This window comes from Balaenoptera borealis, assembly GCF_965194805.1.
Source record: "Balaenoptera borealis genome assembly, chromosome: 3".
Classification (NCBI taxonomy): Eukaryota; Metazoa; Chordata; class Mammalia; order Artiodactyla; family Balaenopteridae; genus Balaenoptera; species Balaenoptera borealis.
In genome coordinates this window covers 47,635,757-47,659,068 of record NC_138866.1, presented here as the reverse complement: position 1 = coordinate 47,659,068, position 23,312 = coordinate 47,635,757, and the positions used below count along the sequence as shown (strand labels likewise).

Genomic DNA, 23,312 nt, shown 5'->3' with positions numbered 1-23,312 from the left:
TGATCTTCGTCTTTGAAGCTCCATTCATGCTCTGGTTTGTGGGAAGGGATAAAGAGGCAGTGAAAGGCAAGACATTACTTACAAGTGGACACATCATTTCTGCTAACATTCTATTGACCAAAACTTAGTCACATGGCCACATCCATCTAGTTCCAACTGAGGCCTGTGAATGTCTCTACCTGGGCAGTCATGTACCTAAGTAAAAAGTGGGGGTTTCATTATCAAAAGAAAGAAGAGAGAGGATATTGGGGAACAATTATTAGGCTCTGTCACTCACCTCAAGTTGTAATACACAGCTAGCACTGTGGTCTTTAATGATTTATAGCTTCTCTGAATCATTCTGGAACTTAAATCTGCAACTGCCTTTGCTTATTAGTCAGAGGTATTCAAGAACCTCCCTCTCTTCATTTTCTCCCTATGAGCATCAGCAAAATCAGAATCCCAATCAAGCCAGAGTCTGAACAAAAACTGAAAGACTCACAGAAGTGGTCTACATTGAAAGGAGAAAGAAGATGTGCAGAGGTAAGAGACCACAGCTCCAGAAAGGAACAGAAAAAGATGGAGAAGCTTGTGGCCTTAAGACTTTCCAGTTCCCATGAGGCCTAGGTGCTTCCTGCTTTCAGTTCTGTGCATCTTCCTTGAACTCCCTTTGTGCTTGAGCCTCCTCAGGTGTGTGACAGGTAAAGTTTTTGAAAAATTGCATGTCTAAAACTGTTTTTATTCTATACTCATACTTGATTGATAGTTTGGGGATGAAATTCACTTCTCCTCTGTAGGTTGAAGACATTACTCCATTTTCATCTAATTTCCAATGTTGAAGTCAAGAAGTCAAAAGCTTTCGCTTTATCCTTAGTGATCTAAAACGCCACAAGTATGTGCCTTGATGTGATCTTTTTTTCAACCATTTTGCTGGGTTCTCAGTGAACTCTTTAAATTTGAAAACTTTTATCCTTCAGTGCTGGACAATTATCTTGTATTCTTTCTCTGATAGTTTCTTCCCCTCCATTTTCTCTTGTTCTCGCTTGCTGTGGCACCTATTAGACTGATGTTGGACCTCCTGGGTTGATCTCTTATTGTGTTTTATTTTCTCTCCTATTGTCTATCTCCTAGTCTTTTTGCTCCACTTACAATTTAAAGTTGATGGTATCCTCAATTTTAAATTCCAACCCTTTAAGTTTTTATTTGCTATCTTATTTTTAATTTCTACAAAGCTTTTTTTGCTGTTTCTGAATATTCCATCTTTACATAGCATCTAAATAATTTTATTATGGATAGCATATCTTCTTATTCCAAAGTATTCTGCTGCTGCATCGCCTCTGCTTCCTCTGAGAGGTTTCTCCTTGATTATTTTGCTTTCTGTCTTAGATGTTGGAGGACATCCTCAAATATCTGGATGTCCCATGGATTTCCATTTCATGCACTCACTTTAAATAGTCCAGGTGACATTATCCCCATTGTAAGAGTGGGAAGCCTGAAGCTCTCTAGGACACCTGACCATGCAGAGGGGAGCTGCGCCTGGCACTCAACCATCTCATTCTTAGTCCAAGCTAAGCCCACTGTATAATGAAAGCACCTCTGAAAGTCAGTGCCCTGAAAATGTCTGTGGTGTCCCTATGCAAGAATTAATCTTAGGCCACTTGCTTAAAAGCTGCTCTCGAAAGAAAATTCACTCAAAGAAGGCTCTTTCTATGTTTATTCTTTCTCTAGAGGCAGCATTCATACGACAAGAATAGATTTGTCTCTAGCAGAGAAACCCAAGGATGGGTCACAAGATGTCCTGTTTACAAGGAAACTCCTTCAGGGGGTGACCAGAGGCTGGAGTCTCTAATTGCCAGAGCAGCCCAGTGTGGCTTCAGGATGGGGAGGAGTGGTTCTCTGGCTGAGACATCTCACTGTAAGTGGAGAAGAGATGGTCCAACTTGGAGATGCAGATACCGTAGAGAAAACCCTTGTAAAGCATGGAAACTTCCTCAACTGGACAACAGGCCTGTTTAGGTGGAACGAGACCAGCATATACTTTTCTTTAACATTAATAGAGATTTCCTTCTTCCCAGAGACAAAGAACCAACAATGGTAAAGCAGGAATTACCCAGACAGAAGGAATAACCCAAACCACAGTTCCATTCTCCGAATTGGCACAACTCAGTAAGGAGGGAGAAGTTGACTTTGTGCAAAGTTTCAGTGTTTCACCAAAAATTAAAGAGACCAGATAAAGGCAACCCAATCCAGGAGCTATGGCAGCTGAGATGAAAATAAACAAGAAAGCTTCAGGTTCTAAGAAGAAAGGATTACAACATGTCAATTTTAGGATTGTTGATTACATGGAAACCACTGAAAGCACTGATATTTTCATTCGATGTCCAAAACACCTAGGAACAAAAACCTTTTAAAGTATGAAATTATCTCCCTGGGGAATATGATGTGAAACATTTCCATTTCCGGTTCTACAGTGCACTTGTGCATGCAACTTTCTCCCAGAGTAGGACAGAAACAAATGCTCATTAGACCTCTTTGGGCTTGCTTCCAGCAGAGGAAAATGTTCTGGGTGAAATGGCATGCCAGTAAACAGCACTGGACCTGGCATTTATTTATCCTAAAGAATTGGGGTGGGAAGTTGCTTTCCTTTCTCAGCATAAGCAACTGCCCTGGGCAGCCAAAGAGGAAATAGGAGGGCGGTGGGCTGGAAAGGGTCTCTAAGTTCTGGTCCTGTTGCTGTCACTAACTAGGTCTTATTGGGCAAGTCACGTAATCACTCACAACCTGTTTCCTTATGTATAAAAGGAGACAGTTAATAGTTCAAAGCCTTTTTTCACCTCCAGTTGATCTGGGAAGCTTTGAAAGAATACAGATGCCTGGGACTGAATCAGAACTTCTGGGAGTCTAGGTTTTTAAGGCTTCCCCAGTGGTTCAGATGAGACCACTCCATAGGCCAGTATTTTAGGAGTAACTAAATAAGATGTTCAAGATCCCTTCCAGGTCTAAAATTCTCTGATGGGAAGGTAGAGAAGAGAAGGTCAGGGAGAGGTGCTCTTCTGCAGCATCTGCATCACCTGGGAGCTTGTTAGAAATGCAGACTCCAGGGGGAGGAGCTCAAGACGGCTGGAGTAGAAGGGGTGGAGCTCACCTCTCCCCCCCGCAAACACATCGAAATGCAGGCTCTTGGGCCCTATTCCAGAAGTTCACTGAATTCTAATCTATACGTTAACAAGATTCCCAGTGATTCATAAATACATGAAAGATAGCCCTGCTCTATTCTACATAATCAGGAGTGAACCTGCCTACCTATAGGCCAATGGGTCGTTTTCCTGCCCAGTCTCTGTGGCTTGGCCAACCCAGGAACACAACACGAGGGAAACATGCGACTTCAGGTGGTAACTCTTACTGGGGGCCATGCTCCTCAAAGAATGAGATTTTAGGACATTGCCACCTCAGTATAAGTCCCCTTTCCAACTGGTCATAAATGCCTGTGAAAGCAAAAGTGAGGCCAAAGGGAGAGCTAGGCTGTGTGTGTGTGTGAACATGTGTGTGTGTTGCATTATTCTTCCAGTTTATCAACCAGATAAAATTTCCCAGAAGAATTTCTAGAAGTGAGGTTGACAGTGTTGAGGAGAAGGAAATTTTAACTTGTGTTTGACTGCTAGTCCTTGATTATGGCAGAGGGAAATAAAATATATTGCAGCTCACTTTCTCAGACGTTTGCTATTCTTACCCACATCCTGTCTTGAGAGTTGATCCCCAATGGAAGAAAAAAAAACACCTCCACACAGAAAAGACCTATTTCTGCTCTTAGGGGAGGGAGAGAAGTCTGATTTACAAAACTTGGATAAGACATGTAAAAGACAGAATTTAAAAACCAGGAAGCAGGAAGCGGGTGAGGCCGGGCGCCGGAGGCTGCGGCGGCGGCCCCAGGAGCTGCGGATCCACGCCGCCTGGACAGAGGCCCGGCCACCTGGCGCCACGAGCAGTCCTAGCCTGGGCGCACAGCTGGGAAGCATCCCGCGCCCCCCACCGCGACTAACAAGGTGTTTCCACAAAGCAGGCATCCGGCTCATCGCACCTACCCCAGCAACTCAAATTCGCCACCTCAGACTCCCGCCAGCGTATCAAAGATGAGTTTCAGCTGCTGCAAGCTCAGTACCACAGTCTGAAACTCAAATGTGACAAGCAGGCCAGCGAGAAGCCGGAGATGCAGAGTCCTTATGTGATGTCAACTACAAATTGGCATTTTCCATTGGCACGTGCCATCTACCTCTACAAGGATTAAATCATGCGCCGCTGCAGCTGCTGACTTTCAACACCCCCTGAAAGGAGTTCAGGTGGAGAGCAGAAATGAGGCACTGGGTGCTCTGGGAAAAACTGGCAGAACAGACCTTCAGATAGTTAGATATTTTCAGGAGACAATTTTATGGGCCCAGATCTTGTATCTCATATCTAGAAAAGCACTAAAATCCTTCACGGTGACAACTGCTCCTTGTGACCACCGGTAACCTTCACGAGACTAGCAGCAACCTTCTACAAAAATATGTGCTTGATTGCCTGTATTCCCCCTCCACCAAAATCACATATATACTGACCTTCCCGCCTGCCTCTGTGAAGCAGTTTCTCAGAGCTATCTGGGATGCTGTCTTCCGGGCAGCAGTCCTCATTTTGCTCCAAATAAAACTTAACTCGCAACTCTCACGTTGTGCATGTTTGTTTTTTTTTAAGTCGACAGTGAGGTACTACGAAATGTCCTACGGCTTGAACGTGAAGACGCACAAGCAGGCTGAAATCTTCAAGGGGCCGAATGGGATATGTGCCCAGGTCCTGCCCTACATTCCCCAAGAGCAGAGGGCCAAGCAGGGCACTGCTCCTGAGCTGAACCCCATCAGCTGACAGCAGCTCCAAGCCCACCAGCTGTCCCAGCTGCAGGCTCCGGCCCTGCCCCTGACCCCACTGCCTGGGAGGCTGCAGCCCCCTTTGCTGCCGGCAGCTAGCGCAGGCACCGGCCTCCTCTCGCTCTCTGTGCTGGGCTCCTCGGCCCACCTCTCCAAGGAAGACAAGAACGGGCATGATGGTGACACCCACCAGGAGGATGATGGCGAGAAGCTGGATTAGTGGGTGGCTGGGATGTGGAGGGTGGAGTACAAAGGCGAGTCAGACACAGAGAGAGAGGAAGGTTCAGCTCAAGACACGTTATAGCTCGGGACTGGCTAAACTCTGGTAGTATTTATGGTAGCCGCCTGCCGGGGCCCTCACCCTGCTTGTGTGCCACCCGCTGGCTTTGCTCCTACCCCTGACTCCCGGCCTCCCTCTTCCTCCCCTGCAGCCTGAAAGGGTGAATACCTGCTCATACCACAGATTAGGCAAGCTGAGGCCTGGAGGTGCAAGTGGGAGGCCAGTTCAGAAGGGAGCAAAACCTCAAGAGGTCCAACACCACCTGCACTTCCCCGATTCACACATGTGTAACTGACAGTCCTCCTGCCAGGCCCCTCTGGGCACACCTGACCTCCCACCCTGGCACTGCATGCAAACACAATGCTAGCTGCCCCTCCCCGCCCTGGACGTCCCACATCTCCCCCTCCCGCCCACTCACCCTCCACTAGTTCCCGATGCCCACGCCCACCTGGTCCTCCCCCCTCCCCCACGAAAGAAAGAGGGGCTGGGGACAGCAAGCTTAGCCCCCAGAGCAGGGTGGGGTGGGTGACGACCCAGAATTCCCTTTCTCCCCTTCCCGAATAAAGATGAGGGTACTCTAAATAAATAAATAAGTAAATAAAATAAAAATAAAAACCAGGGGGAAAATGATTCAAAAAATCTTCCCACAGACGCATAGCACAGGAGATCAGCTCAGTACTTTGTGACCACCTAGAGGGGTAGGATAGGGAGGGTGGGAGGGAGATGCAAGAGGGAAGAGATATGGGAACACATGTATATGTATAACTGATTCACTTTGTTATAAAGCAGAAACTGACACACCATTGTAAATCAATTATACTGTAATAAAAATGTTAAAAAAAAAAAAATCTTCCCAGACAGAAGAAAATCTATTGCTATTTTTTTCTTAAGAAAAAAGCTCCCAGGGACTTCCCTGGTGGTGCAGTGGTTAAGAATCCGCCTGCCAATGCAGGGGACACAGCTTCAAGCCCTGGTCTGGGAAGATTCCGCACGCCGGGGAGCAACTAAGCCCGTGCGCCACAACTACTGAGCCTGTGCTCTAGAGCCCGCAAGCCACAACTACTGAAGCCCGCACGCTTAGAACCTGTGCTTCACAACAAGAGGAGCCACCACAATGAGAAGCCGGTGCACCGCAATGAAGAGTAGCCCCGCTCACTGCAGCTAGAGAAAGCCCACACACAGCAACGAAGACCCAACGCAGTCAAAATAAAATTAAAAATTAAAAAAAATTTTTTAAAAAGCTCCCAATTTCATCCTTTTATGGCATTCCACTGAAATAAATTTCTTAAGAGAAGCCGTAAGCCCCATGGGTATTGCAAGAGTGGTGTTCATTACAGGAAACAGATGATGTCCTTCCTATGAATGCAAATATTTCTTCTGCTACTTTGAATATGTGCCATTTTTACTTTCCCTTCCAAGCTAAAACTGAACTTTTTATGGGAATTTTTTCATAGTTATTATTCATAGAAATTATTCCTGATATAACACAGGAACAATGTCTATAACTCTCCCAGTTTTGTAAAAGAAAGAAATCCTTGTCTAAGAAGGGTAGCACTTTTTTATCTCTATACCCATAAATCAAATCAAAATTTGGCAGTCTTGCAAATGGGCTTCCAGGTTGCCTGGCCCTAGGATTGAGGACAAGAAAAAGGTTCTCCCCAGGTCCACGCACAACCTCTACCCTCCAAATCCACCACACATATCCCTCCACTTACATTACCTCCACTTACATTCTTGCTTCCTAAGGATAGGTGAGCCAGTGGCCATTCAAAACACTAATATTGATGTAAATTTCTCAGATCATTATCTTTGGAGATTGAACAGACTGGAAAGTTTGGAGAGGAGGTTGGAGGGGGAGGGACTGAGTAACAGGCATGAGACAGATGGCATTCTGCAGCAGACACCCTGAAGGTAAGGGTCAGGTTTGGACAGTAGAAAGGCAGCATGATAGTTTGGAGATTCGAGGGTCAAGGAATAGGGTTCATGCAAGGCAGCAGAATGCTACAGAAAGGTTAGAGAACATCAAGTTCACACTGCGTCGTACCTGAGTCTTCTGATGGCTGACCCAAGCCCCTCCTCTGTATGTACATGGTAGATTGCCAACCCTATCCTAGGTCACTTTTCCTAAGTGACACTGACTGAGCAGTGTAAGGAATAGAGATGTGAAGAAAGACCCTTACCCATGTCCTGACTTTCATCGGATCCAAGCCTCAACCTTGGCTGCATTCTCTTTTCTCATTTCAGGTTTTATTTTTTTTAATAAAGAAAAATCTAAGTTCTACACTGTTAAATATGTGTTACACATATGTACATGTTTAAACAGGAGCATTCACATCACATTGACTTGTGGATGTCATGACTCTTCCTACCATCTCTCTAACATATACACATCTCTCACAAACAGAATAACCAATAAAAGACTTTGCAATCTTGGATTTAATATTTCGTGAGTCAAGAATGTCTCTACCTCTTGGGGCTGCCCATTTCACTACTTGGCAGCATTTTGAAAAGATAACATCTCTCCCCTCATATTGAATGTAAATATGCTTCCATGTAGCATTTCCTTTTTGATCCTCATTCTTCCCTCTGGCTCCAAACAATAAATTTAATTTTCATTCTGTGACACAACCCTTCAGCTATCTGAAGAAGGCAATCTAATCCTCATAGGACTATCTGTCACTGTTCAATGCATTAAGCTATCTTTTGTTCACATGCCCAAATGAAGGAAATGATTAAATCATATAAAATTTCTCATAAAACCCTGGGCAAGCCCTCTCCTGGTAAGTCCAACATGATAATGCTTGTTTACAACTCTTCGCCTTACCTTATGCCAACTTCCTTGATCGTCATAACATGTCTTAGTCAGCTTGGGCTGCTAAAATAAAAGTGTTACAGACTGGGTGGCTTAAACAATAAGCAGATACTGAAACCAAATGGATACTGGTGAGAGTCCTCTTCTGGGTTTCAGGCTGCCATCTTCTCATTGTATCCTCATATGGCAGAAAGAGGGAGAGAGAGCTCTTTGGGGCCTCTTTCATAATGGCACTAATCCCATTCGTGAGGCCTCCACCCTCATGACCTAGTTACCTCCCAAAGGCCCCACCTCCTTTTACCATTACATTGGGAGTTAGGATTTCAACATATGAATTCAAGGGGGACAAAAACACTCAGTCGATGACACCACCACAGACTTAACACTGTACTGCCTCCTTCTTGATTTGTTTCTACAAGACAACTCCACAGTTGTATTAGAACCTCTTTTAGTCTTTTCCTTTTCTTTTTTCTTTCCACACCACTGTTTCATTAGGGATTTCATTAAGGTTCAATCTCTAAGGATGAGGGAGTTACTTAGGGTGCACAAAGCCTCCCCAGATCTCATAGTGAACCACCAGCTCAGGCTCTTTGGTGGGATCGTGGACCCCTTCCAGGTGCAGATTAGTATAAGGATGCTGCTTTGGCTCCACGCACGGGCTGGTGGGTGGGGTAATTCTCCCCCACCCAAAACATGAACCACATGAAGGCCACGAAGCTGAAGAGCTGCTTACACACAAGATTCCAAGAAGCAGGCCTGGGGGACGTGTGCACACAGTTCCTGATGTACACGTCCAGGTCCCAGTGACTTGGTTCAACCTCAGGTCTGGGTGGTCCCAGACACACCATGGATCCCTCTCCTGCTGTGAACTGTCAGGGAGCTTTGGGTAGTCACCATACCCCATGCCATCATCAGCCAGGGCTCATAATCTTCCACCTGCATATTATACTTCTTGGCTGCGGCTGCCCGTTCTTCTGAGGTCTTGGGATAGGGCCCTGGGAGCATGTCCTTTATAATGTGGGAGGCTGTCTGTGCTCCCAATGACACCACATTTCAGCCTGCCCTCTGCAGCCCTCAGTCTCCCAGGACCAACCCCCAGCCGCTGCCATCTTCATCTTCTTCCCTGGAAACTCTTTATAGACAACAGTCCTAAACCAAATGTCTATTTAAGACCCTATGGTTCAGGGGCTTCCCTGGTGGTGCAGTGGTTAAGAATCCGCCTGCCAATGCCGGGGACACAGGTTCCAGCCCTGGTCCGGGAAGATCCCACATGCCGCAGAGCAAAAGCCCGTGCGTCACAACTACTGAGCCTGCACTCTAGAACCTGTGAGCCACAACTACTGAAGCCCACATGCCTAGAACCCGTGCTTCGCAACAAGAGAAGCCACCGCAACAAGAAGCCCGCACACCGCAACGAACAGTAGCCCCTGCTCGCCGCAACTAGAGAAAGCCTGTGCGCAGCAACGAAGACCCAATGTAGCCAAAAATTAATTAATTAATTAATTAATTAATTTTTTAAAACCCTATGGTTCTAATTTAAGCTGGTGATTATTTTTTTCCCCAACAAACACATGAACATGATTAGCAGTGCTCTCTTTCTTTCAGTGAATTAGATGGTGCACTGATCACATTATTTTTTAGACTAACGAGTCTCAACTTTGTTAGTACATTATAGTTACTTCAGGAGCTTTTAAAAATCATGATGCCCAGGCCATATTTCAGACCATTTAAGTCAGAATCTCTGGGATGGAAGTCAAGCATCAGTATTTTCAAGTACCCCCCAGATAATTCCAATGTGCATCCAAGGTTGGAAACAATCCAGAAGGGGAAAGAAACGGAGGAAGAGCTCGATGAGAAAGGCCAGCCAATGTGAGAAACGTGAGGTTTTGGCTGATTGATTTGATGCCTGCTTGAATGAATGGTTGGTTGAGGGGAGCTAAGATCTCACATGCCTTGTGGCCAGAAAACCAAAACATAAAAAAAGAAAGAAGCAATATTGTAACAAATTCAATAAAGACTTAAAAAAAGAGAGAGAGATAATGACTTAGTAGTATGCTTGAACTACTAATGACAAGTCAAGAGAAATTGATTAAAACAAAGAAAAATAAGTGTTTTAAGATATGTACATTACTGTGCAACACTATGATGGAACTAGACTCTCTGCTGAGAATGGTGGCGCTTTGGTTCCTGACATGCATGCAAAGTCCCCAAAATGTGGGATAGCTTGCATTAAAGGTTAACATTCATGTAATCCTGAAGTTAGAAAGCCCCTTAAGCAATCAGCAGGGGTTCGTTCCCTTCCCCTCCACAGGACAAGATTCTAGAGAGAAATAAGAGAGAACCAGACATTCCAAAATCCCGGAAAAGTGTTTATCATTTTCTTTGGAAGTATGCTTCATTCCCTAGCCAGACTTAACGTTTTTTTTTTTTTTAATTCTCTGTTTTTGTTTAACTGAAACCCATGTTGCAATTTAAACCTATTTCCTCATTTGGTTCTCAGAAGCAATGGAAAATAACAAGTTAATTTCTTCCTCATGATGCATCAAGCCAATCCAAATAACCCTAAACCATTCAACTTTTTCTTTGAAATCCATTGTCTGCAATCTTTTCTTAAAATTCTGAATTAGAATTACATTCTGAATACTAAAATCCTAAGTACTAAATCTCAAAATACTAAAAAACATTAATATGCTTTTATAATAACTAATGACTTAAGAAAAGGGGGCAATGAAAACCACTGTTATATGTGCAATAAAAAAGATGTTTAAAATTATTTACAAAAAGTTAAAGTCCACACAAGGGATTTTGCCTATTAGATAATAAAATAGTCTATCAAACTACAAAAGATTAAAGCAGTACAATCCTGGCAAACAGATCAACAGAATAAAATAGAGTCCAAAAAAGAAAAAAAATCCATTAGTGCTACTACTACTAAGCCATAAAGGTGCCCAACATGATGACATTAGTAAATTCCCCTTGGGTGCCAGTGCCACACATATACTGTCTCCATTAAAACCTCACAACATCAGGGAAGAGGCAGAGCTAGCACTCAGCAAGCAAATCCAGACCTCTCTGCCCCCCAGCTCTGTGCTCTTAATGAAAATATGCCGGTGCCTTCATTTTGAATCAGTAATATTTAAAATTGGAAAAAGGGCACTGGAGCAATTCACTAAAAAATGTGAGAAAAAGTAAAGTTAGATTACTTTCTTATATTAAAAAAAAATTGGGTGGACTAAAATCTGAAATGTAAAAAAAATAATAATAAAATGTACTATGTTAACTGTAGAACAGTCTTATAATCTTAGACCTTAGAAGAAGGTCCTTACTAGAATGGCACCAAGGTTGGAAACCCAAAAGGATAACTGATGTATTTGACCACTGGTACAGAAGAAGACACTCTAAAGAAAGTTAAACAAATCTAGAAAAACTCTTGCAATGCATGTGAGAAACAAAGGGTGGATATCTTTAGTTATAAAATGCACTTACAAATAAATATGAAAAATATCAACATCCCAATTAAAACTGGGAGAAGGATATGAACAGACATTTCAAAAATGAAGAAAGCTAAATTGCCAACAAACATATACAAATGTACTCAATTTACAATCAAAGATATGACACTGAAAATACCCCTTCTAGGGAGAAAGTGTGAGCAGATAGAGGCATCCTCATACACTGTGGGTAGACACAGAAACTGGTACAAAGAAACATTTCTTCATCCAGAGAATAAAGGAGGTGAGTTAAGTAATCTCTAGATTCTTTCCAGATCTGAATTCTAACAGTCTTTATTTCTCTGAGTTGTGCCAGTGCTGTATAAAGGCTTTAGCAATCAATAAAATATATTTTATAAAAATAAATTATTAAGATATATTTCCCTCTCCAGCGATTTGAATCAATTTTGAGACTTATGTGACCCATACAGAAAACCTAATTGCACCCAACACAAACATTTACCAAGGTATTTTATGCCAAGGATGTGGAAGCACTGCGAATACTTGAGCCAGCCAGGAGCTGGGTGGACAGAGGAAACCAAGAAGTAAATAGACAAGGATTCTCAGGGTGAAAAGCTTTCCCAGAGCTATGGGTGTGGGAGCACATGAGACAGGCATTTAAACTAGCCTCGGGGATAAGGGGAGTTGGAAACATTCCTCATAGGCTCAGCTCCCAAAATGGATCTTAAAGGGTAAGCAAGCTTTAAACATATGAAGGGGGGATGGCTTTCCAGGGAAGAGAGCAACATATGCAAAGACAAGGGGACACTGGAGAGCATGGTGAGTCTTAGGACCTCTTAGTGTTTCCTGAGGCAGCAAGACATGGACAGCTAGGAGCCAGAGAGGAAAGAAACAGGTTTTAAATGTTTAAATGTTTAAATAAAAAGCCAGGATCTTATTCCTACGGTAACTGTAAACCATCAAAGTAGTACCCTAATAAGATCTACACTTGAGAAAAAACTCACTCCAGGAGATTCCCATTTCCAGTAAGATAGCAGACTGAGATAACCAGAAAAAATTCCAGGTACAAAAACGTAAAATGGGTTAAAGTTTTAAAATTAGTTTAAAAGTATAGTCAAAAGTCACAAAAGACTAAGTGAAATCGCTAGATAACAAACACAAAGAGGGAACTGAAAATTCAAGTGGTGAGTGCCTCAGCTGGTGCAACACTCAGTTAAAAGGGTGGGAAATTTTGTGCTATTTCAGGAACTTGAGCTTAACTGACCCCAGGCGAGGTGTGGGCCTGGGAGAAGCAGGGAGTTGGAGCAAAGACTCTTTGAAGAGCTTCCCCCTTCAGTGACCTCATCCTTTCTCACCTACTCAACAGCACTCCAGCAGTGCTTCACTCTCTGCTTACGACATCAATGTTTTATCCTTACTGGGTCATTCCTATCAGCACACTAATAATATGCTGTTATCGCGAACATCTTAAGAATCCTTTCTTTGACCTCAGTTCTCCTGCCACCCACTGCCCCATTTCTCAGTTCCTCTGTGCAACACACCTCCCCAATAAAGTTGCTTCTACTTAGCATGTCCAATTCCTGAAAAAATTCTAGGTACAAAAACTTGAAATGGTTTTTGTGCTCTCTTAAACCCAGGCCAATCAGGTGGCATCCACACCCTTCACTAAAATTGCTCTTGTCAAAGTCACCATGAGCTTCATCTTGCCAAACCCCTGATCCTTAGTTTACACAATCTGGCAGCATCCTTGACATAGTCAATCATTCCTTTTCTCGGGTACACTTTCTTTACTTGGTTTCGAGAACACCGTATTCTCCTGGTTTTTCTTCTACTTTGCTAGCCACCTCTTCCTGGTCTCTGTTGTTCACTTTCCCTCTCTTTCACTCAGTGCTGGAGAGCCCCAGAGTTCAGTTCCCTTCCCACTTCTATCTGCACTCACAACCTTGAGCATCTCACCCAGTCTTATGGGCTGAAATACCAAGAAGCAGACACCAAGATGGGATTAGATGTGCAAGAGATTTGTATGCTGTGAAGCATAAAGGAAGCAGGAGTAGGCTGAGAGAGGCTTCAGATCATGATGCCACCCCTATGAAAACAGAGGAGGAAGGAGGGAGGTTTGGGTAGGAAGAGTCTCAAACTGCAGCTCAGTTCCAAGAAAATTTGACCAGGCTGATGGGGAGTCCTTGACTTTCCCATTAGAGTTAGTCCATGCCCTACAGGAATGGGTCTGCACTAGTACCCAGCTGCGCTCCATCACAGCTGGAACAGCCTCTGTGTGAACATGGCGGTGGATACGGAGGGGTTGTCAGTCAGGAACATTCCCCACAGCAGGAGATCTGAGTGGTCTGTTCCCATGGCAGCCACAAGTCCACCCTTTCACCTACATAGGTCTACTTTTCCAGGTAGGTTTGGGGAGCAGCTCTTCCATGGTTCCCATGGCCTCCAGTCTTAAGGGAAAACTTAGAGGAGAGGGAATTGTTGGAGTAGTTTCCAGGGCATAACTGGTACTCATCATCTCCTTCCTCCATTATCCAGTCTAAATTTCCCTCGCCCTCAGCTATCACCTTAGCAGGTCTTGGTGGCTTCCCTGGTGGTGTGACCCAAACCTTCATTCCTGAGGCATCTTCTCAGGTTGGGGTAGCTGCACGTGTCCATTCACAAGTAACAAGGAGCCAGGGAGCACCCAGAGGCTCCCTAGTGGATCATCTAGCTCCACATGTCTTCCTCCTGCCCCCTTGTGTAACAGCAGCTCCACTTCCTGCCAAGATAGCGACACCTCTCCTTGCCTGCTTGGCCCTGGATACAAGAAATCCAAAGGGCTTTGACGGTGGCCATAGTCCCTGGCAAGGGGGAGCCTCTTTGGGAGACCAGGATCTCTAACCCTGCAAATCCCAGAGTTGCAGCGTCAGGAAGGACAATACCTGCCACTGGATCATTGGGAGTGATGGGGTGGGGGGGTCACTCATGCTTCCACCCTTTGATTCCCCAACCCATATATTATTTCAAATGGGGACACAGTGCCATACAGAGGTCTCTGATTTAACACATACGCTGCATCCTAAAGGATAACGCCCCATCCTCTCAGAGTATTGTGTCTGAGCTGATTCTTCAGCTGTGCCTTTGGAAGACAGTTTCAGAATTCTCTGAGGCCTGCTTCTTCTGGGAAATGTGGTTTGTGATACAACCAATGGATTCCATGGGCATGTGTTCACTCCCATATGTTCTTCACTATGAAATGATTCCCCTATGCTGCGTGGGATCCTATGCCTGTGGATCGGACAGTCTATAAGCTCCCAAATAAGGATGCTGGCTGAGGCTTGCTCTATGGGCAGGCGAGGCAAAGCATGCCTAGAATAAGCATCTAACCCTGTGAAAACCAATCACTGATCCTTTCAGGATGAAAGGAGCCTAATGTAATTGACTTGCCACCAGGTGGCTGATTGGTCTTCTCAGGGAGTAATACCATATCCAGGTGCTCAGCACTGGTCTCTATTGCTAACAGGTCAGACTTTCAGAGGCCACAGTAGCTAAATCAGGTCAGTAGCCCTCATCTCGATCACTGTGGCACACTCCATTTGTGTGCCCATCAGCCAGTTCTGGGGTGGCTGATTATGAAGTCTGCCTAATGCCATCTGGCTGAGCCAATCTGTCTACTTGATTGTTCAGAGTCTCTTCCATGGGGGATGCTTTCTGGTGGGCATTACATGTGACACAAAGATCATCACACTTTGTGCCTCCTCCCATCAGTCCATCCATACATCTTACACCAGATTTTCCCGTACATTTCCTGTCCAGAGAGCCAGCCCATTGGCCACTGCACAGGATCTATGTGCATCCTCACCTCAGGCCATTCCAGCACAAAGTAGATGAACAGGTGCACCTCTCACATTCCATCTTTGGGCAGATTTTCACTCTCTAATGTCTTTCAAGGCGACTCCTGAATGTGGCTATAATTTTCAGCTTACACAATATTCCAAGCCAACTCATTTGTAAAACAAGCTTGGGATTATGCCTCCACCTTTGGCTGCTCACAAGGATCTCTCCATATGGCCACAAGTATGAGCTGGGGCAGAAGCACTGGTGCAACTGTGGGGTGACATGGGGCTCTGGACTATCTGCTCATACAGCTTATTCATGCCCTCTGGTCCTACCTGGACTTGATCCCAGATGTACCATTGCCCTCTCACTATGCACTGCTGCTGGGCTCCTCTGAATTTAAGACTTGATGGGTTTGATGACAGGAATCTTGGTCACTTTTACTCACTGATTTATTTATAGCACCTAGAAAATGCCTAGGATATAGTAAGAGCTCAACAAATATTTACTGAGGAAATAAAGAACAGAAATGAATGTAATAGTGAACAAAGAGTTAAAAGAATTTTTTTCAAAAGTTAGTTCCTTGAAAAGACTACTAAGTCAATAAAACTTTAGTAACATTTATTAATTTAAAAAGGGAGACAGTAAAATAAACAATGTTAGGAATCAAAAAATGAGACAGAGGTACAGACATGGTAGCTGAAAAAATTAATCAACCACTTCTCATCTTTACTGCTACCACCTTTACTCTTCCAAACCACCTTTCTTGAACTGCTACTTATTTTCACTGTGTCTAGTCTGTCCCCACCCCCAGTCTATTTTCTACATAGCTACCAGAATCATCTCTTTTTTCAACTTTTTACTTTAAACTAATTTTAGACTTACAGAAAAGTTGCTGAAAATAGAAGAGTTCCTCCACCAAGCTTCTCCCCATGTTACATAACCATAGTACAATTATCAAAACTAAGAAATTAACATAGGTACAATACTATTAACTAAACTGCAGACCTTATTCAAATTCCACCTATTTTTCCACTAGTGATCTTTTTCTGTTCCAGGATACTATCCAGGACCCCAAATTACATTTAGTTGTTGTTTTTCCTCAGTCTGCTCCAGTCTATGACATTTCCTTAGCCTTTACATGTCTTTTATGATCTTGACACTTTTGAAGAGTACTGAGCAGTTAAAGAAGTAAAATATATCACATTCAGAGAGAGAAAGCCACTAAGAAAACTTTTATGTTTATTAATTTGAAAGCTTGGATTTGGGAACAATTCCTATAAAAACTAGTCAAAGCAAACTCAAGAAGAAACGCTGAATAGGCCTAGAGCTTTTCAAGAAATTAAAATCTACCTCCAAAAAAAAAAAAAAAGGGAAAGAAATAAACAAACTTTAGATCTAGTCAGTTTTATAGGTGAGTTTTAGCAAAACTTTAGGAAACACATACATAATCGCAACCTTTCAAACTGTTCCAATGAGTCAAAAAGGGGGTCAACTCGCCCATTTCATGTTATGAGGCAAGTAAATGCTTGATACTAAACCTAGACAAGAGCAACAGGAGGAAAGAAAAATCTAGACCAACCTCCTAGTGAATAGAGAAGAATGATTCTTTCTGATTTATGTCAGTCCAAAAATATGATCATCTCAAGATATATAGGAAAAACATTTGATGAAAGATGTATAGCCTTTTAAAAAATCTCTTGGCAGGCTAGAAATACATGGGAATTTCCTTAACTTAATAAAGAGTATCCACCAAAAACCTAGAGCAAACATTATACTTAATGATGAATCATTAGAAATATTTCCTTTCAAAAAGGAAATAAGGCCAAGACGCTGGCTATCACTATATCCATTTAACATTTTACTGGCAGTCTGAGGAAAAGATAACAAGGCATACTTATTGCAAGGAAAGAAACAGAACTGTCATTACACACAGATGGTATCACTGTCTGCACAAGAATTCAAGAGACTGAATGGATAAATTATTTGAAATAAGAAAGCAGACTAATTTTAGAAATTAAGAAGCAGATCTGATTTGGTGGTTGAGTAAGAGAAAGAAGAAATAAGGATGATATCTGGTGTTCTGGCTTGGGAAAATACGTAATGTGGTACCATTTACTTAGATTGCTAATTCTACAGGAAAGTGAGCCTTGAGTCAGGGCAGAGTTATTCTAGGTGGGTAGCTTCCTGAAGAACTTATCTATAGCCCTAAAGATCACTGGAAATACAAGGAGATGGAGGAAAGTGTCGTCAGAACCTCTACTGAAGAGATTACTACATGTAGTTGTACAGAATACTCTGATAAGCTACTTGAGATGTGGGCAAGACTCCTCTTCCCGCAATGGAACATTCTAGTAAAAGTGGCAACTCACTGGACTGACTCCTAAGGAGGGAGGTTCTGATTAGCCCCATGGTTTTGCTTTTCTTAATGGGATATACAAGTTTGGGACAAGCTGATTTGGTCAGGAAAATAGAAGAGAAGCTGGGGCTTTGGAACACTGACAATTCTTTCTCTGCCCTTCTCAAAAGTTCTCAGTCTCTATTCTAAATAAAGGTTGAAGATATTAGCTAGACTTATTGTGGTGGTCATTTTGCAATACACACAAATCATTAGGTTGTACCTGAAACTAATATGTTATATGTTATAAATTATATAATCAATCAATCAATATTGAAAGGGTGACATGGAGGGACAAATTAATAACTAGCTAAGAGGCTCATGTATCTCAGTCTCATGCTGGGTGGTGGAAGCTGATGAGTTCTGCTCAGTATGTGACAAGTGAAATGTGACAACTTCACATAGTTGGTTGGATATGTGTGTCTGGAGCCTGGAAATGCATATTTGAGAGTTAACAGCATATGAAAGAGAGTTGAAACCATGGGCATGGATGGATGGATCATGTAGAAAGTATGTAGAGAGCAAAATGAGAAGAGACACACTCCAAGAATGGAATGTTGAAGAAGAGAAACTGAGAATGTGTAGCCAGAGAAGTAGGAAGAAAACTATTTCAGTATCTTTTTTCTTTTTTAATTGAAGTACATTTGATTTACAACGTGTTAGCTTCAGATGTGCAGCAAAGTGATTCACCTATATATATTTATAAATATATATATTCTTTTTCAGATGCTTTTCCATTATAGGTTACTAAAGGATATTGTATATAGTTCCCTGCTATACAGTAGGTCCTTGTTTTTTATCTATTTTATATATAATAGCATGTATCTGTTAATCCCAAACTCCCCCTGCCTTTTCTCCTTTGGTAACCATCAGTTTGTTTTCTATGTCTGTGAGTCTATTTCTGTTTTATAAATAAGTTCATTTCTATCTTTTTTTAAGATTCAATATATAAGTAATATCATATGATATATGTCTTTGTCTGACTTACTTCACTTAGTACGATCATCTCTAGGTTCATTACGGCAGTATCTTGAAAGGATCCAGGAGAAGAGGGAACATTGAGGAGAAAATGTGCATCAGTGACAAATATTTGCAGAGTGAAAAGAGCTCACTGTCAAAGCCACACAGGCAAATTAATTAAATTCGTTCTACTCTTGTTGAATATGGTGATCTTAAAGCGATAAGATTTAACCCTGACAGATTCATTTCCTAACTCATTTGTTCACTCATATTTAACAAAGACCCACTGTGTGCAAGATTTGTACCATTATCTCTCTTTCCTTCTCTCATATTGAGCCAAATTCAAACTCTCAGTAGTTTCCTGAGATTCTGAGAACTGGCACGGACTCAATATATAAATTTTCCTTTTTTACTTGATTAATCCCTAAACAACTTCAGCTCAGCACTTCATTCTTATGTGTGTTAAAATCAAATAGCTTAAAAAAAAAAAAATCAAATAGCTTTTCTGAGGTTACAGCCTCTGGTTTTCTATATATTTCCCCAGTGTTTTATATTCATTAAAAACATATGAAGAATCCATGTGCTCATGCTTTTGCTTTTCCCATGCAATCTTATTTCAGAATCATCGAAGCAAACTCTGCTCAGTATTCCCTTGAGATCATCTATATTCTTTATAAAGATATTTCCACTGAATCTAATGTAATGCCTTCCTCACTGGATTAGGATACATGGCCCCATATTAATGTTTTCATGACCACCTACTACTCAACACCTACTAGGTATCCTTTTGCAATCAAAGAACTTAAAATATTGTAAGGAATATAAATTATAGAATTATAATACAAGGCAGAAAATGCCAGGAGAATGAGCAAGAGACTATGAGATTTCATTGGAGGAGAAATTAGCTTTGGCTTGAGCGACCTGGAAGAGTTTCACAGAGAAGGTGGCATTTAAGTGGGTCTTAAAGAAGCAGAGGGATTTCAATAGGTGAAGTTGGGAGGGGCAATGGTGTAAGCAAAATCAGCAAAGCACAAAGAAAGTCCAAGAAATGATATGTAGGTACACCTGGTGGAAGAAAATATATCAGAGACAAGAGGGGAGAGATATAAGTGCTGACAGCTAACTCAGTACTTATTAAAGCCAGGCAGCCTGCAAAGTGCTTTACGTTCATCATACCATTGAATCCTCATACAACTCAAAAGGGCAGCTACCATTCCCACTTCTGTTTATCAGACAAGGAAACCAAGGTACAGCAGGATCCAGTGACAAATAGGAAGTGCCTGAGCCAGGATTTGAACCCAGGAAGTCTAATTCCAGAGCTGCACCCTGGGCCCAACATTGCTGGAGAAGGGAGAGGGACTATAGGAGAAGTGGGCAGAGGTCCAGGAGAACACTGGGTCATGGATGTGAACGGAGGAGTTTCAAGAAGGCAAGGGTTGTTCATAATTGTAAATCTCTCAGATAATTCATAACCCCAGACTGAGAAAAAGTTTTTGAGGGGCTGATTAGTTGGCTCCAGGAGACTTCGGGAGCAATGTCAAAGGAGCCAAAACACAGAGGAGTAAAGAGGGAGTAGGTGGTAGGATTGCGAGGCAGCGACCATGAGCCATTTTTTTCTAGGCTTTTGATGCCCAAGGTAAGGAGCGAGAGGACAGCAGCTGGAAAAGAGTGATCAGTCTGTGATTTTGTTTTTTGGGATAATTTATGTGAAGGAACGTTAATGGAAAGTGTTAGAGAGAGAAGACAACTGAAATGCCAAAGTCCTTTTGGGGAATGGGGGGATAAAGAGATCAAGGATGCAGGGGAAGGCTCGGAGAGCCATAGAGAGGAGGAGAGAAAACTTTTTCTCTGAGCCAAGAGGAAGGGAAGACAGGAAGTGAGGTAGTGAGGAGAGGTTAAGCAAGCCTACTTCTGATGACCCCAATCACCCTGGTGAAGTAGGAGCCAGGTCCAGTGCTGAAAGAGGTAGGTTGGGCTGGAGGCAGAGACTTGAGAATTGTGGTCGTGATTGGAAACAGTCAGTGGAATGTCAACAAAAGTTGTGTTGCGGCTGGCCTGGCATAATGAACTGACGAGGCTGGCACCTCTCTTCACCCTGCTGTGATGCTTGCTCAGGTAAGAGCTCACCTATAACAACTCACCTCCTTTGTTCTCCCTTCCTGAATGAGACACTCCCACCACTCCAGCCCATCCTGCTTATTCCTGCTCTCTTTCTAACTCCTTCACTCATTCCTCAAATGGTCTCATTCCATAGATTTGGCTTGGTATTGCTTCTCTAGCCAGCTCTGACTTCTAGCTTCCATATTCAATTATAGCTCCTCCCTTTGCGGTCCCTGCTTTGTAGCTCATCACCTTGTCTGTCCAGCCCGAGCCCTGGAACCTTGAATGGCATATGCTCAAGAGGCAAGCTCCAATAAAGGCTAGCATGTGGAAGGGCTGCAAACAGCTACGATGGCCTGATTTAGAGAGCCTCTGTGCTAGATGATCTCAGGTTGCCTTCCAGATCCCCTCTCCACACTTTTCTACCTGCCCCAGACCCCAGAAGGGATCCTGTTTACTATCCAGAGGTCACTCTATGGATAATAAACAGGAGCCCTTGCCCACTGATTTCCAGTAGGGTTAGGCCAATGGATAAGTAGGAGAGAGAGGGCAAGATATTTATTCCTTCGGCTCCCTCCTGCGTGGTTGCAGGCTGGCAGCGGCTGCATCCCTCCACCAAAGAACACAGCTTTTCTCCAGCAGCTTCTCCTACAGCTATAACAACAACCACAACCCCAGCTCCACTCTTGTAAATTCCAGTAACCGCTCCTTGTCTTTTCAGGACTAAGAAATGTATTGGTAGGGTGTGCTTCAACGTCCCTGTTATCTTCCCCTAATGTCTTTGAAAGCAGTCCATTAACCCCTCTTCAATTTTCCCACTTAAGGATGGTGTCTTTTTCTTTTTTTTTTAACATCTTTATTGGAGTATAATTGCTTTACAATGGTGTGTTAGTTTCTGCTGTGTAACAAAGTGAATCAGCTATAGGTATACATATATCCCCATATCTCCTCCCTCTTGCATCTCCCTCCCACCCTCCCTATCCCCCTCTAGGTGGTCACAAAGCACCAAGCTAATCTCCCTGTGCTATGTGGCTGCTTCCCACTAGCTATCTAGTCTCCATTGGGTAGTGTATGTATGTCCACGCCAGGATGGTGTCTTTTTCTTGCCACATCCTAACTGATACAGTTCCAAACCTGAATGGGTCCAATTAGCATCATTTTAAGACACATGTAGCAGCCACTATGAATCCTGGAGGGATATCAGCGATAACTTAGACGATGGAGAATCTTTACCTGGGTGTCCCACTGGTATCCTCAAATTTAATGTATCTAAAATCAAATCCATTGTTACCATCCCCTTATCTAAATTTGTTCCTTTTTTCCCATTCATTCTTTAAGTATTCTCTGTTTATAGAATGCTCTCCATGTGCTGGGCACTATGTTATGCACTAGGGGTTCAAAGAGGCCCAGAACAATGTTCCATCTCTCTAGGGGCTCACTTCTATGGGGGAGACCCATCCCACAGTTGTTGGGCTGGCCGTAAATAATCTGATACATACCTTTTTTTTTAACAGTAGGAACTACCTGCTGGCAAAGCATAGAGGAAGAATCCAGGATGAGGCACAGGCCAGAAGACTTCCCCAAGGAAGTCATATATCAGCTGAACCTTAAAGAATAAGTAAGCTTTCAGCAGTGGAGAGAGTAAGAGGGTGAAAGAACACTCTAGGCAGAGTCAGCATGAGCAAAGAATACAGGTATGAAAGTGCAGAGCATACTCAGGAAATGAAAAGCTGTCCTATACAGCTGGACCAGAGGGTACATGGTGAAGGAGCAGGCAGGCTGGGGTGGGGATGGCAGGGTAAGGGAAGGCAGGGAATAAGTGATAAGGTTTAAAAAAAAAAAAAAAAGTAGGCCTGGTCAGATTATGAAGGGTATTAGTTGTAAAAATATTTGTAATTGTTATGACACCTAATGTGGTATCAAAGGTCTTCTGAAGTCTTGTACTTCTGGCCCATCCCCCAGAACAAACAGACAGGGCTTTCTATCTTTGCCTTAGGGAAGAGATGTAACAAGGAGAGCCAGGAAACAAAGAAAGTAAGGCCTGGCTTTTGGTTTCTACTGAGGATTTTGAAAGTGTGTTAGAGCTTATAGTTCTGAGGAAAAATGTCTTCTGAATTTCTAAAATCTTGGGCCCTAAAGGATTAAGGGTGTAGCTTTTACCATAAACTATACTTTAGATAGAACAGTTGGAGAGTCATGTTGGCTGCCCTTAGGGCTTTTCCTTTCCCATTTCAGATGCCAGACCTACAGGTCACAGTTGGGAACAGGAAAGAATAGAAGAATGGAAGAGGCCTAATGCGAACGAGTATTCCCACTTACAGTGACTTAGTCATCAGGGGAATATCCAGATGAAATAGCGCAGGGCTCAGGGCAAGACCTCTGGATAGCATACAACCACATACATTAAGGAAGAAGGAAAAATCATGAAAGAGACTTTTTTTGCAGACTTCTTTCATATTTAGGTATGTCTAATTGGAAATTCATAAATTACTGGTATGAACTTGCATCAATGTGCAAGTATACATGCTAGAAGCTACCAATAAATATCTCCCGAAAATAAACAACTGAAAAACGCAATAGAGGCTACAGCACCTTTCTGTTTCTGCTTCATGTCACC

General features: G+C 42.9%; 2 pseudogenes across 2 annotated transcripts; one reads left to right on the top strand and one right to left on the bottom strand.

The window, feature by feature from the left end:
- Positions 1 to 4,262: 4,262 nt before the first annotated feature.
- On the top strand, positions 4,263 to 7,835 carry LOC309625401 (TLE family member 5 pseudogene; annotated as a pseudogene). The gene has a single exon. The product of its transcript is annotated as a TLE family member 5 pseudogene (transcript).
- On the bottom strand, positions 7,833 to 15,597 carry LOC309626881 (NADH dehydrogenase [ubiquinone] 1 beta subcomplex subunit 8, mitochondrial pseudogene; annotated as a pseudogene). Its single transcript has 2 exons — positions 15,573 to 15,597; positions 7,833 to 9,042 (listed from the first exon to the last, which is right to left on the bottom strand). The product of its transcript is annotated as an NADH dehydrogenase [ubiquinone] 1 beta subcomplex subunit 8, mitochondrial pseudogene (transcript).
- Between the last annotated feature and the right edge of the window lie 7,715 nt (positions 15,598 to 23,312).